Raw genomic sequence first — 12,934 nt, 5'->3', positions numbered from 1 at the left:
TCTTGAGGTAAACGGAATGGCAGTCAATACAAAAACTCACCCTCACTCTGCACACCACCATAGCCACTGCTGGCTAGCAGGCACCCTAGCCAGGCTGGGAGATAACATGGTGGCTGGCAGCAGCTTGGGCTTTGACCGGACCAGTGGTTAGTAGGGTGGGAGAGCATCCTGAGCCTAGGATGGGGCGGGGGCTGGAGCAAGGCACCTGGAATCCAGAAATTTGGGGTTAAGCCAAGGCAGACCCACCGCCCCAGTGCACTTCTGCTTTTTATCTCCAGTCTCATGGCTCCCTGGACCCCCAATAGTTATGAAAACTAAACCAGAGCTGAGACCTGGGCTAGGAAGGAATTGCCTGTCAACCCGAGGGGTGCAAAGAGGAACCACCATTGGGTCCATTAAGAAATCCACAAATAAAGCAAAAATAAATCAGTGTGACACAGACAACCTGGCTGAAGGAAAGGTTTCTCTCTATGCCTCAGCCCTGCTCCAGGGCTACCAAGCAGATCAGGCTTAATATTTAAAATGTTTAATAGTTAAAATTTTTTAACAATTTAACTTTAAAAAGGTCACACATTTTCTGATCCAGCAATGCCCCAATCAGATTGTTTCATTTTATTATTATTATCAACAGTGTCCTCTTTTTGGCACCTGTAAAATAGTTCCTATCGGGAGTTTGGAGCCAGGTCAGGCACCGTCGGTGCATGGGATGAGATTGGCAGGTTTGGAACTCCTCTGTCTAGTGAGGATCATGGTCTGTAGAGAAGGCTTGGCCTCCCCGTCTCCCTTCAAGGCTTAAAGCAAGGAGAACCATCCCGAATTTGGTTCCTTTTCTCCTAAGTATCCTTAGAGGCAATCCACCCTGTGACTAGGTGACTAGGTGAAGGACTGAGGTCCAGAAAGGAGCTATCTTAAACCTGGAATCCCATTTCCTAGTCTGCAGCCTTAAGCAGTTTCCCTCTCAGACAACTAGCCCTCTCCTTCCTCCACATGGAAACCCATGGCTTACAGGGATGGTTGTTGCTTTCCCTAAAGAAATTCAGGAAGGGAGATCTGAGGGTCAGTTCTCAGCGGTGGCGTTCTTTAAAGGGAACGCAGCCTGACTGCCAGGAGGGGAGAAGGAGTCGGCCCAGCCAATGCGCATGCGCGAAACATGAGCAGCTTCTCCCTTCACAGTGGTTCCCATGGTTGTCTTAGAAACCAGTCCCCTAGGCTTGGCAAAGGGGGAGACTTCCGTGGCAGTGCTTCGGTGTCAAGGCTCTGAGGCTCCGGCCTGACCTCTCCACCGGGTCGAGGGGAAAGTCTCCGGATGCCAAGAGTCACAAAGGGCCAAACAGGGTGAGGAAACCCGACACAGAGTCCAGAGAAGGCAGCACGGAATCCCTCCCTCAGGCCTGTCCGGACGGTGTTGGTTGGGGTGAGTCTCCCCAAAAGTCGTGACGTGGTGATCTCGAGGACAGGATGGCCTGCGTGCCCCTGGGGTGCTCTCTCACCAAAGGGTCGTTCTCATCAAAAGCAGAACCCCACAGCCTCAGGGGTTGCCTGGGGGTGTGTGTTTCAATGCCTCTGCTATAAGACTCTGTGTGTGTGTCTGTGTGTGTGTCTGTGTGTGTGTGTCTGTGTGTGTGTCTCCCATTCTCTCTTCTCTCTCTGTCTCTCAGTCTCTGTGTGTTTCTTTCCCTCTCTCTGTCGGTTTGTGTGTGTGTGCCCGTGTGCGTGTGTGTCCTTGGCCGAATGTGCCCTGTGCGCCAAAAAGCTGTTTCTCGCATGGCGGCCTGTCTTTGGTGAGCCTGTTTCTGCCTCTCTGCCTGGGTCATAAGACCGGTTGTCAATCCTTTTCGCCGACGCGGTTCCGCTTTGGGTGTGTGAAGGCCTGGCCCACGTGAGGAGATGCTTCGGTCCCGGAACAATTGAAATATCATCCCCATCCTGAGCGGCCTCTTTTCTAGGATCAAGATGAACACACTGCAGACGAGGACACGAGCCCCACAGGAGCTCTTTGTCCCGCAGGAGACCAGCAGACCCACGTCAGAGAAGATGCTTGTATCTTTTCATGGCTCTTCTCTGAGAAATGAAGCCACACCACAATACGGTCTGGAAGAGGAAGCCGGAAATGGGAGATGGCAACAATCCCTGTCACTGGAACGCTGGCCTCTCTGAACAAGCCACCCTTTTGGAACCCCACCCTTTATGACCCTGGCAGTGGAACGGTGATATATCCTGCCTGGCCGCCGGCATCTGCCCTGTCCTCCCGCCTGCTCTGCCCCACCTGTTTCTCAAGTGCCTCGATGCCTCTCGCTGATGCCCAATGTCTTCAACAAAGATGACTTCCCAGTCCGCCAGGGAGACATTTCTTCAAGGTCCGTGTCGTGATTGTTTCTCTCTCCAAACGTGTTTCAGCTTGATTGGGCAGGACGCATGACCTGGGAGCTCCTGGCTTCCATTCGTGTCTCAGGCAGGGAAGCTTCCTTCTTCTCCACGTTTCCCCTCATGGGTGGGTGGATTGCCTGGAATGAGCACTAGGTGACCGTGACTGGCCTTGTCTTCCAGGAAAGGTAGTGTCGCATTTCCTCTGCACTTCCTGTCTCATTCATGAGGGACATCCTCTCCTCTGCTCCTGGGTGGACTGACTCCCTTGATCTTCTGGCTGAAACGAATGTCAGGGAACCAAACGGACTGGGCTGGGGCTGGGGCTGGGGCTGTGGCTGGGCACAGCCAAAGTTGCGTCAGGGCTACCAGGGTGGTGGAGGGTTGGGGGTGGGGCGAATTTTGCAGAAACCTCTTTGCTCCTCTGGTAGGCATGTGAAAACATGGCTTGGGTCAGGCACAGGACCCCCACAACCCGGGTCCTAGGTGTTCTTCAATTTTCCTTGGCATTGATGGAAAGGTCAACCGTTTCCCCATTCAACCGGCACATGCCTGGACACCACCCTTTGTTTCGCCGTCGCCCCGTATGCCTCCGGTGACACACATTAACACCAACTGCTGTGGGATTGGCCAATGCCACGCGTGATCACATGGTCTCCCCCTCGGATTCGCCCCTTTTCCTCTATGCAGGTGTCCTGTAAAGCGCAGTCGGCTTTCCGGAACCCCAGGGCTTTTATAAGCGGGCAGGCCACTGCTCTTTCAAAGGAGGAGGGAGGCAGAGGGCTGATGGATGAGTGAATTTGCAGCTGACACTAGGCCTTGAGGTCTATGGGATCATTCTGTGCTTCAGCGAGGCCCTGCCGGCCTGAACAGATGTGGTGAGCCCATCCTATCTCACTCGAAGGGGGCCAAAATTGGATCTGAACGGGAGCCCAGAGAACACAGCAGGTGTCCTGAAGCTCCCCCTCCCTCGGTGGAAGTCAGCTCAAGCAGGTCCTGAGGTGAGAACTCCTCGGGATTTGGCCCTGGGACAGGAGAAGACACCCGCGGACCCCTCTCCCACGCCGCCCCAAACTGGACCCCGGATCTAGCCGCCGCCGCGGGGGTAGCAGGAGCCTCGCTGCTGCTGCGCTCAGAGCTGGCAGTATTTAAAGGGGACCCAGCCTGACTGCCAGGAGCGGAGCGCGAGTCGGCTCAGCCAATGCGCATGCGTGAGGCGGGAGCGGCTTCTCCAGTCACAGTGGTTCCCACGGTTGTCTTAGAAACCAGGCCCCGAGGCTTGGCAAAGAAGGAGCCCTCCGTGGCAGTGCTTGGGTTTCGGGGCTCTGAGGCTCCGGCCTAAACTCTTCACGGGGTCGACGGGAATGTCCCCAGATGCCAGGAGTGGCAAAGGGCCGACTACCATGAGAAAAGCCCAGCGGAGATGGGGGAAGCAGCACGGGATCCCAGCCTAAGGCCTGCCCGGACGGTGTTGGTTGGGGTGAGTCTCCCCAAAAGTCGTGCCTCCATCAGTGATCTCTAGGACAGGTTGGCCTGCGTGCCCCTGGGCTGTTCTCTTCCCCCAGGGTCGTTCTCGTAGAGAACAGAACATCACAGCCTCAGGGATTGCTTGGGGGGTGTGTTTTACAATGCCCTCCTCCTTTGAAAGAGCAGTGGCCTGCCCTGTTTCTAAAAGCGCTGGGGCTCCGGAAAGCCGACAGCGCTTTACAGGACACCTGCAAAGAGGAACAGGGGCAAATCCGAGGTGGAGACCATGTGACTACACGAGGCACTGGCCTATCCCACAGCAGTTGGTGTTAATGTGTGTCACTGGAGGCATACGGGGAGATGGCGAAAAAAAGCGTGGTGTCCAGGAATGTGCGGGTGGAAGGGAGAAATGGGTGACCTTTCCATCAATGCAAAGGAAAATTGAAAAACACGTGGGACACGCGGGGTTGAGGGGGGGTGGCTGTGCCAGACCGAAGCCACGTTTTCAAATGCCTACCAGAGGAGCAAAGAGGTTTCTGCAAAATTCGCCCCACTCCAAACCCTCCAAGGCCCTGGCAGCCCTGAAGCAACTTTGGCTGCACTGAGCCCCAGCACCAGCCCCCAAACCTAGACCAGTCCCTTGGGTTCGCTGACATTCTTTTCTGCCAGATGATCAAGGGGATCAGTCCACCCAGGAGCAGAGGAGAGGACGTAACTCAAGAATGAGACAGGAAGTGCAGAGGAAATACGTCACCACCTGTCCTGGAAGACAAGGCCAGTCACGGTCGCCAAGCGCTCATTCTAGGCAATCCGACCACACATGAGGGGAAACATGGAGAAGAAGGAAGCTTCCCTGCCTGAGACACCTATGGAAGCCAAGAGTTCCCAGGTCATGAGACCAGCCCAATCAAGCATAAACACGTTTGGAGAGTGAAACAATCACGACACGGATCTCGAAGAAATGTCTCCCTGACGGAGACGGAAGTCATCTTTGTTGAAGGCATTTGGTCACAGCGAGAGGCATCCAGGCCCCCGAGAAACAAGGGAGGCAGAGCAAGAAGGAGGACAGAGCAGAGGCCGGAGCCCAGGCAGGATGCAGCACCGTGCCACCGAAAAGGGCATAAGGGAAGGTGTTCCAAAAGGGTGGCTTGTCCAGAGAGGCCAGCGTTCCAGGGACAGGGATTGTTGCCATCTCTCAATCCCGGCTTCCTCTTGCTGACTGTATCGTGGTGTGGCTTCATTTCTCAGAGAAGAGCCGTGAAAAGACTCAAGCGTCTTCTCTGACGTGGGTCTGCTGCTCTCCTATAGGACAAAGAGCACCTGTGGGATTCCTCTCCTTGTCTGCAGTGTGTTCGTTTGATCCTAGAAAAGAGGCCGCTCAGGATGGGGATGAGAATTCAATTGTTCCGAAACTGAAACATCTCCTCACGTGGGCCAGGCTTTCAAACACACAAAGGGGATCCGCGGCTGTGAAAAGCAATGACAACCAGCCTCATGAAACAGGCAGAGGGGCAGAAAGAGGCTCAGCAAAGACAGGACGCCATGAGAGAAACCGCTTTGTGCCGCCCAGGGCACATTCAGCCAAAGACACACACGCACACGGGCACACACACAAAAACCCACAGAGAGTGGGAAAGAAACACACAGAGACTGAGAGACAGAGAGAAGAGAGAATGGGAGACACACACACAGACACACACACACACACACACACAGAGTCATAGAGCAGAGGCATTGAAACACAGACCCCCAGGCAACCCCTGAGGCTGCGGGGTTCTGCTCTGGAGGAGAACGACCCTTGGGTGAGAGAGCAGCCCAGGGGCACGCAGGCCGATCAGTCCTCGAGATAATGGACGGTGGAACGACTTTTGGGGAGACTCACCCCAACCAAAAGCGTCCATGCAGGCCTGCAGCTGCGATCCCGTGCTGCTTCCCCCGTCTCTGCCTGGGGTTTCATCATCATGGTCAGCCCTTTGCAACTCCTGGCATCCGGAGACTTCCCGTTCGATCCCGTGGAGAGGTGAGACGAGAGCCTCAGAGCCTTGACACACAAGCACTGCCACGGAGGGCTCCTGCTCTGCCAAGCCTCAGGGACTGGTGTCTCAGATAACCGTGGGAACCACTCTGACGGGACAAACTGCTCGCGCCTCCCGCATGGGCATTGGCTGAGCTGACTCGCGCTCCACTCCAGACAAATAGGCTGCGTCCCCTTTAAATATCGCCAACGCCGCGCGGCGGCCGCGAAGTTCCCGCTGCTGCAGCGGCCGCGGGATCCTGGGTCCTGACTGGGGTGGCGTGGGAGAGGGGGCCGCGGGTGTCTCGTCCTATCCCAGGCCCAAACGGCCAGGGGGCCTGTCCTCAGGAGCTGCTTGAGCCCACTTCCACCGAGGGAGGGGGAGCTTCAGGACGCCTGCTGTGTTCTCCGGACTCCCATTGAGATCCGATTTTGGCCCTCTCCGAGTGAGATAGGATGGGCTCACCATATCTGGTCAGGCCGGCAGGGCCTGGCTGCAGCACATAATGATCCCATAGGTCTCCAGGCCTAGTGACAGCTGCAAATTCACTCATCCATCAGCCCTCTGCCTCCCTCCTCCTTTGAAAGAGCAGTGGCCTGTGAGGCTTGTAAAAGCCCTGGGGTTCCGGAAAGCCCGCCGCGCTTTACAGGACACCTGCAATGAGGAACAGAGGTGAATCCAAGGGGGAGACCATGTGACCACGCATGGCACTGGACAATCCCACAGCAGTTGGTGTTAATGTGTGTCACCAGAGGCATACGGGGCGACGGCGAAACAAAGGGTGGTGTCCAGGCATGTGCCGGTGGAAGGGGGAAACGGGTGATGTTTCCATCAATGCCAAGGAAAATCAAAGAACACCTGGGACACGGGGGTTGCGGAGGCCGCCTGTGCCTGACCCAAGCCACGTTTTCAAATGCCTAGCAGAGGAGCAAAGAGGTTTCTGCAAAATTCGCAACACCCCCAATCATGCACCGACCTGGTAGCCCTGATGCAACTTCGGCTGGCACAAACCCACAGAGAGTGAGAAAGGAACACACAGACACTGAGAGACAGGGAGAGAAGAGAGAATGGGAGACACACACACAGACACAGACACACACACAAACACACACACACACACAGACTCATACAGCAGAGGCATTGAAACACACACCCCCAGGCAACCCCTGAGGCTGCAGGGTCCTGCTCTGGAAGAGAACGGCCCTGCGTTGAGAGAGCAGCCCAGGGGCACGCATGCCGACCCGTCCTCGAGAAAACGGAGGGCGACACGACTTTTGGGGAGACTCACCCCAACCAACACCGTCCGTGCAGGCCTGAGGCTGGGATCCCGTGCTGCTTCCCTGTCTCCGCCTGGGGTTTCATCATCATGGTCGGCCCATTGCGACTCCTGGCATCCGGAGACGTACCCTTCGACCGGGGAGAGGTGAGGCCTTAGCCTCAGAGCCTGGACACCCAAGCAATGCCACGGAGTGCTCCTGCTCTGCCAAGCCTCAGGGCCTGGTTTCTAAGACAACCGTGGGAACCTCTGTGACGGCAGAAACGGCTCGCGCCTCGCGCATGCGCATTGGCTGAGCCGACTCGCTCTCCACTCCTGACAGATAGGCTGCGTCCCCTTTAAATATCTCCGCCGCCGCGCGGCTGCCGCGATCATCCTGCTGCCGCCGCTGCGGCGGCTGAATCCTGGGTCCTGTTTGGGGCGGCGTGGGAGAGGGGGCCGCGGGTGTCTCTTCCTGTCCCAGGCGCAAACCCCCAGGGGTCCTGATCTCAGCATCTGCTTGAGCCGACTTCCACCGAGGGAGCGTGAGCTTCAGGACGCCTGCTGTGTTCTCCGGACTCCCGCTGAGATCCGATTTTGACCCTCTCCGAGTGAGATAGGATGGGCTCCTCACCTCCGGTCAGGCCGGCAGTGCCTTGCTGCAGCACAGAATGATCCCATAGGTCTCAAGGCCGAGTGTCAGCTGCAAATTCACTCATCCATCAGCCCTCTGCCCCCCTCCTCCTTTGAAAGAGCAGTGGCCTGCCCGGCTTGTAAAAGCCCTGGGGCTCCGGAAAGCCGACCGCGCTTTACAGGACCCCTGCAATGAGGAACAGAGGCGAATCCGAGGGGGAGACCATGTGACCACGCGTGACACTGGCCAATCCCACAGCAGTTGGTGTTAATGTGTGTCACCGGAGGCATACGGGGAGACCCCGAAACAAAGGGAGGTGTCCAGGTATGTGCCAGTGGAAGGGGGAAACGGATGACCTTTCCAACGATGCCAAGGAAAATCAAAGAACACCTGGGACCCGGGGGTTGGGGGTGCGGCCTGTGCCTCACCCAAGCCACGTTTTCAAATGCCTACCAGAGGAGCAAGGAGGTTTCTGCTAAATTCGCAACACCTCCAATCCTGCACCGACCTGGAAGCCCTGACGCAACTTCGGCTGGCACAAACCCACAGAGAGTGGGAAAGAAACATACAGAGACTGAGAGACAGAGAAGAGAAAATGGGAGACACACACACAGACACATACACACACACACACACACACACACACAAACACACACAGAGTCATACAGCAGAGGCATTGAAACACACACTCCAAGGGAACCCCTGAGGCTGCGGGGTCCTGCTGTGGAGGAGAACGACCCTCGGTGAGATAACCGCCCAGGGACACGCATGCCGACCCATCCTCGAGATCACGGACGGCGGCACGAATTTTGGGGAGACTCACCCCAACCAACACCCTCCGTGAAGGCCTGAGGCTGGGATCCCGTGCTGCTTCCCCCGTCTCCGCCTGGGGTTTCATCATCATGGTCGGCCCATTGCGACTCCTGGTATCCGGAGACGTTCCCTTCGACCCGGGGAGAGGTGAGGCCTTAGCCTCAGAGCCTGGACCCCCAAGCAATGCCACGGAGGGCTCCTGCTCTGCCAAGCCTCGGGGCCTGGTTTCTAAGACAACCGTGGGAACCACTGTGACGGGAGAAACCGCCCGCGCCTCGCGTATGCGCATTGGCTGAGCGGACTCGCGCTCCACTCCTGACAGATAGGCTGCGTCCCCTTTAAATATCGCCGGCGCCGCGCGCCTGCCTCGATGCTCCTGCGGCCGCCGCGGCAGCGGCTGAATCCTGGGTCCTGTTTGGGGCGGCGTGGGAGAGGGGGCCGCGGGTGTCTCGTCCTGTCCCAGGCCCAAACCCCCAGGGGTCCTGTCCTCAGGACCTGCTTGAGCCGACTTCCACCGAGGGAGGGGGAGCTTCAGGACGCCTGCTCTGGTCTCCGGACTCCCGTTGAGATCTGATTTTGACCCTCTCCGAGTGAGATAGGATGGGCTCATCACATCTGGTCAGGCCGGCAGGGTCTCAAGGCCGAGTGTCAGCTGCAAATTCACTCATGCCTCACCCCTCTGCCTCCCTCCTCCTTTGAAAGAGCAGTGGCCTGCCAGGCTTGTAAAAGCCCTGGGGTTCCGGAAAGCCGACCGCGCTTTACAGGACATCTGCAATGAGGAACAGAGGCGAATCGGAGGGGGAGACCATGTGACCCCGCGTGGCACTGGCCAATCCCACAGCAGTTGGTGTTAATGTGTGTCACCGGAGGCATACGGGGTGACGGCGAAACAAAGGGTGGTGTCCAGGTATGTGCCGGTGGAAGGGGGAAACGGGTGACCTTTCCATCAATGCCAAGGAAAATCAACGAACACCTGGGACCCGGGGGTTGGGCAGGCCGCCTGTGCCTCACCCAAGCCACGTTTTCAAATGCCTACCAGAGGAGCAAGAGGTTTTTGCAAAATTCGCAACACCCCCAATCCTGCACCGACCTGGTAGCCCTGATGAAACTTCGGCTGGCACAAACCCACAGGGAGTGGGAAAGAAACACACAGAGACTGAGAGACAGAGAGAGAAGAGAAAATGGGAGACACACACACAGACACATACACACACCCACACACACACACACACAGGGTCACACAGCAGAGGCATTGAAACACACACCCCCAGGCAACCCCTGAGGCTGCGGGGTTCTGCTCTGGAGGAGAACGACGCTCGGGTGAGAGAGCAGCCCAGGGGCACGCAGGCCGACCCGTCCTCGAGATCACGGACGGTGGCACGACTTTTGGGGAGACTCACCCCAACCAACACAGTCCGTGCAGGCCTGAGGCTGGGATCCCGTGCTGCTTCCCCCGTCTCCGCCTGGGGTTTCATCATCATGGTCGGCCCTTTGCGACTCCTGGCATCCGGAGACGTTCCCTTCGACCCCGTGGAGAGGTGAGGCCTTAGCCTCAGAGTCTGGACATCCAAGCAATGCCACGGAGGGCTGCTGCTCTGCCAAGCCTGGGGACCTGGTTTCTTAGACAACCGTGGGAACCACTGTGACGGGAGAAACCGCTCGCACCTCGCGCTTGCGCATTGGCTGAGCCGGCTCGCGCTCCACTCCTGATAGGCTGCGTCCCCTTTAAATATCGCCACTGCCGCGCGGCGGCCGCGATGCTCCTCCTGTCGCTGCGGCGGCGGCTGGATCCAGGGTCCTGTTTTGGGCGCCGTGGGAGAGGGGGCCGCGGGTGTCTCCTCCCATCCCAGGCCCAGACCTCCGGGGGTCCTGTCCTCAGGAGCTGCTTGAGCGGACTTCCACCGAGGGAGGGGGAGCTTCAGGACGCCTGCTGTTTTCTCCGGACTCCCGTTGAGGTCCGATTTTGGCCCTCTGCGAGTGAGATAGGATGGGCTCACCACATCTGGTCAGGCCGGCAGGGCCTGGCTGCAGCACAGAATGATCCCATAGGTCTCCAGGCCTAGTGTCAGCTGCAACTTCACTCATCCATCAGCCCTCTGCCTCCCTCCTCCTTTGAAAGAGCAGTGGCCTGCCCGGCTTGTAAAAGCCCTGGGGTTCCGGAAAGCTGACCGCTCTTTACAGGTCACCTGCAATGAGGAACAGAGGCGAATCCGAGGGGGAGACCACGTGACCCGGCATGGCACTGGCCAATCCCACAGCAGTTGGTGGTAATGTGTGTCACCGGAGGCACGCGGGGGGACGGCAAATCAAAGGGTGGTGTCCAGGTATGTGCAGGTGGAAGGGGGAAACGGGTGACATTTCCATCAATGCCAAGGAAAATCAAAGAACACCTGGGACCCGGGGGTTGGGGGAGCCGCCTGTGCCTGACCCAAGCCACGTTTTCAAATGCCTAGCAGAGGAGCAAAGAGTTTTCTGCAAAATTCGCAACACCCCCAATCCTCCACAGAGCTGGTAGCCCTGACGCAACTTTGGCTGGCACAAACCCACAGAGAGTGAGAAAGGAACACACAGACACTGAGAGACAGGGAGAGAAGAGAGAATGGGAGACACACACACAGACACAGACACACACACAAACACACACACACACACAGACTCATACAGCAGAGGCATTGAAACACACACCCCCAGGCAACCCCTGAGGCTGCAGGGTCCTGCTCTGGAAGAGAACGGCCCTGCGTTGAGAGAGCAGCCCAGGGGCACGCATGCCGACCCGTCCTCGAGAAAACGGAGGGCGACACGACTTTTGGGGAGACTCACCCCAACCAACACCGTCCGTGCAGGCCTGAGGCTGGGATCCCGTGCTGCTTCCCTGTCTCCGCCTGGGGTTTCATCATCATGGTCGGCCCATTGCGACTCCTGGCATCCGGAGACGTTCCCTTCGACCGGGGAGAGGTGAGGCCTTAGCCTCAGAGCCTGGACACCCAAGCAATGCCACGGAGTGCTCCTGCTCTGCCAAGCCTCAGGGCCTGGTTTCTAAGACAACCGTGGGAACCTCTGTGACGGCAGAAACGGCTCGCGCCTCGCGCATGCGCATTGGCTGAGCCGACTCGCTCTCCACTCCTGACAGATAGGCTGCGTCCCCTTTAAATATCTCCGCCGCCGCGCGGCTGCCGCGATCATCCTGCTGCCGCCGCTGCGGCGGCTGAATCCTGGGTCCTGTTTGGGGCGGCGTGGGAGAGGGGGCCGCGGGTGTCTCTTCCTGTCCCAGGCGCAAACCCCCAGGGGTCCTGATCTCAGCATCTGCTTGAGCCGACTTCCACCGAGGGAGCGTGAGCTTCAGGACGCCTGCTGTGTTCTCCGGACTCCCGCTGAGATCCGATTTTGACCCTCTCCGAGTGAGATAGGATGGGCTCCTCACCTCCGGTCAGGCCGGCAGTGCCTTGCTGCAGCACAGAATGATCCCATAGGTCTCAAGGCCGAGTGTCAGCTGCAAATTCACTCATCCATCAGCCCTCTGCCCCCCTCCTCCTTTGAAAGAGCAGTGGCCTGCCCGGCTTGTAAAAGCCCTGGGGCTCCGGAAAGCCGACCGCGCTTTACAGGACCCCTGCAATGAGGAACAGAGGCGAATCCGAGGGGGAGACCATGTGACCACGCGTGACACTGGCCAATCCCACAGCAGTTGGTGTTAATGTGTGTCACCGGAGGCATACGGGGAGACCCCGAAACAAAGGGAGGTGTCCAGGTATGTGCCAGTGGAAGGGGGAAACGGATGACCTTTCCAACGATGCCAAGGAAAATCAAAGAACACCTGGGACCCGGGGGTTGGGGGTGCGGCCTGTGCCTCACCCAAGCCACGTTTTCAAATGCCTACCAGAGGAGCAAGGAGGTTTCTGCTAAATTCGCAACACCTCCAATCCTGCACCGACCTGGAAGCCCTGACGCAACTTCGGCTGGCACAAACCCACAGAGAGTGGGAAAGAAACATACAGAGACTGAGAGACAGAGAAGAGAAAATGGGAGACACACACACAGACACATACACACACACACACACACACACACACAAACACACACAGAGTCATACAGCAGAGGCATTGAAACACACACTCCAAGGGAACCCCTGAGGCTGCGGGGTCCTGCTGTGGAGGAGAACGACCCTCGGTGAGATAACCGCCCAGGGACACGCATGCCGACCCATCCTCGAGATCACGGACGGCGGCACGAATTTTGGGGAGACTCACCCCAACCAACACCCTCCGTGAAGGCCTGAGGCTGGGATCCCGTGCTGCTTCCCCCGTCTCCGCCTGGGGTTTCATCATCATGGTCGGCCCATTGCGACTCCTGGTATCCGGAGACGTTCCCTTCGACCCGGGGAGAGGTGAG

General features: G+C 57.9%; 2 pseudogenes; one reads left to right on the top strand and one right to left on the bottom strand.

Annotated features, from left to right (window-relative positions):
• Positions 1–510: 510 nt before the first annotated feature.
• Positions 511–2,041, bottom strand: LOC129393864 (protein FAM27D1-like; annotated as a pseudogene).
• A 1,746-nt stretch (positions 2,042–3,787) lies between these two features.
• On the top strand, positions 3,788–5,855 carry LOC129393863 (protein FAM27D1-like; annotated as a pseudogene).
• Positions 5,856–12,934: the final 7,079 nt, after the last annotated feature.

The sequence above is a fragment of the Pan paniscus genome, chromosome 15, assembly GCF_029289425.2.
Source record: "Pan paniscus chromosome 15, NHGRI_mPanPan1-v2.0_pri, whole genome shotgun sequence".
Taxonomy (NCBI): Eukaryota; Metazoa; Chordata; class Mammalia; order Primates; family Hominidae; genus Pan; species Pan paniscus.
This window is presented reverse-complemented; position numbering and strand designations above follow the sequence as displayed.